Source organism: Solanum stenotomum, chromosome 8 (genome assembly GCF_019186545.1).
Source record: "Solanum stenotomum isolate F172 chromosome 8, ASM1918654v1, whole genome shotgun sequence".
NCBI classification, from domain to species: domain Eukaryota; kingdom Viridiplantae; phylum Streptophyta; class Magnoliopsida; order Solanales; family Solanaceae; genus Solanum; species Solanum stenotomum.
Genome location: NC_064289.1, coordinates 25,316,230 through 25,318,977, shown reverse-complemented (window position 1 = coordinate 25,318,977; position 2,748 = coordinate 25,316,230). Strand labels below are relative to the sequence as shown.

At 31.0% G+C, this 2,748-nt stretch overlaps 1 pseudogene; it reads right to left on the bottom strand.

The window, feature by feature from the left end:
- Positions 1 to 1,027, bottom strand: part of LOC125873649 (uncharacterized) — an 11,778-nt pseudogene extending 10,751 nt beyond the window's left edge.
- Positions 1,028 to 2,748: the final 1,721 nt, after the last annotated feature.

Genomic DNA, 2,748 nt, shown 5'->3' with positions numbered 1-2,748 from the left:
CCCCCCACCCCCCCAAAAAAATTTAAGTTTGTTTTTAAAAACTATTTTTAATTTCAAAAACTATTTTCTACTCTAGTAAAAATAAAAGATATTTCTCAAAAATATTTTTCATTTATAAATCAAACACTAAAATTCTTTTCCGGAAAATATTTTCTACTCACCAACCAAACATGAGAAAATAAGTCAAAAATCAACTTGTTTTCCGGGAAAACATTTTCTAGGAAAACATTTTCCTTCATACCAAACACACCCTAAAAGATGCTTCTTTTCCCTCTTTTTTTGACCCCTTCATTGAACTTCACAACATTCAGAAAGATCGAAACAACAGTCCTCACCAGAATACCAGTCAATAAATAATAATCCTTGATTTCACCGGTTGGTGGGTCAATTTCACTAACTAACCCCATCAACAAACCTGCTACATTTTCTCTTAGTGGAATGCCAGAATCCATTAAAGGCATGCTGCCTGCAACAACCAAATAAACAGGAAGTATGATGTTTGCACTTTGAAAGGAGAACTGTAACTTACAAGTACAGACTTAGATCAGAGAAATCTTTTTGGAGGGTGTTTGAATTGGTTTAAAAGTTGATCAAACCTACTTTAAGTTAGTTTTTTATTTTTGAAAGTGTTTGTCAATGTATAAAAATAATTTAAAATAAGTAAGAAATGAGTTAAAATAAGTTTGAAAATGTTTGGCAAGGTTAACAATAACTTAAAATAAGTTAAAAATCAAAAGTAAGTCTCCCCTATTTTTTATTTTTTGATTTAAAAGTCATTTAAGTTTGCCTAAAAGTAGAGTGAAAACTTCATTTAGGGGGTTGAAGCTCAAATTAAATTAGAAAAACTTTCTTTACCCTTATTTATAAATGGCAGTTTGAAAAGGTCGAACAATGGCAAATTTGTAATTTTCTTGATCTAAAAGTGACTCTACTCTGCTATGTAAAAACCATTTTCTTCATTCTTCACAGAGATTCTAGAATCCGCCATTCTCTCTCGCTCGCTCTTTTCCTTCTCCTTCTCAGGCATTCGTGGCTGCTCTTCGCTCAATCCTAATCATTGTTTTGAATTTCTCTGGTTCAACTCCAATTGATCTTCGGTGTTTCTGTATTTTGAATTATCGATAAGTTTTTCTTCTTTTTTTCCAGATTTTTCTTTTCTTAAATCTATACACTTCTGTGAAATGGACCTACAATGGTAGCTATTTTCATCTTTTTTTTAAAAAATTCTTAGGCGTGCATATCAACAATTGTATCTAATTTCCTCTTGCATGTTTGAGAATAAAGCTAAGTACATAGATGACTTGGGATTTTTTATGCACATAATGCAGCTAAGGAGATTTCTCTGGTGATAGTTTGGTCACTTTCATTTTTTCAGTAGTTTTAGTTAAGCTACTTTGACCTGTTTCGGGGTTAAAGGTAAAGTAGAGGAAGGAATTGAATATGCAGATTAAGTGTTTGGTGAAAGTCTTGATCTTCAGTATCAATTCTATATAAATTGCACGAGCATTTTCACGAAGTTACTTGTACAAAAGAGGTTCGCCTTTCAGGAAGGTAATTTTCTTTTCATTTTAATTTTATAGGAGTGAAAACAAAATAATGTATTGTACTTCATAGTTCATACTATGTACATTGATTTGTGGAATAAATTAAAATTACATCATGAGATTATTGAGGTTGCAAAAAACAAAAACTGCGAGGTTCTCATGTTGGTGGTACAACTAATACAATAGGTGACTCTACAATTGTGGATAAAATTTGATTTTGAGCACAACATGTGTTTCATCGAGATATTTGCTGGAAAAAAGGTGACCAAGCATGTCTTACAACAGTTACAAGTCACAACTAATACATTCAAATTTTAAGGCAATTGTCTAAGGTCCTAATTACACTGACTCTTTGGTGGAAATCCTATATAAATTGGAGGCTCAATCTGCCGCCTTCATTTCATGCAATTATATGTGGTGCCTGAACAACTGAATTACTTTTCTAAATATTTTTATTTGTAGTTTACTATGTTGGTATGTGTAAGTGCGATATTTATGATTGGTGTGCTATATTTGCTTGCATCTGTATTTTTCACTCTTGCTATCCTCAAACTTTATGTTAAAAAGAAAAATTAGATACGTAAATTAAAAACACTGCAGGTTGAAAAGTAATGTTCAGTTTATGCCTTTAGTGTTTCACATGTATTCTCTCCATTAACATTGGAATGTAATTTTTATTTATGCCTTTCGATGGAGATAACCCATTTCAGGGTAATTATTCTGTTTTAGTTGTGTATCCTCCGTCTCTTTGAGATCACCTAGGATAGTTATAACTATAAAATTATATTAATGCACATATATATATAAACAGTTGTACAACTAAGTACTAATGTATTAGGAAATATTTTCACAGTAGTAGTTGTTTCCATATTATACAATACACTTTTTCTTATGTACTTTTCTGTAACATCTTCGTATAAATGAATTTTTACTAGTTTCTTTCTATAACATCTAAGGTATTTGATCACATGTGTGGAAATCATTAACAAAATTTTGTTGCGTTTCTTTTTCAGCAGGTTTACCAAAATCTTCTGCTCCATCATTCAATAACTCAAAAAGTATGTTTTTATCGGATAACCTCAGTCTCTATCATTTATGTTTGTGTTCAAGAAATATATTTCAAATGTATAATATACTTATCTTCCAGTAGTGAGGTGCTTTATTACTTTCATTTTTCCGGTGAAATTTTATTTGAGTGAATGAG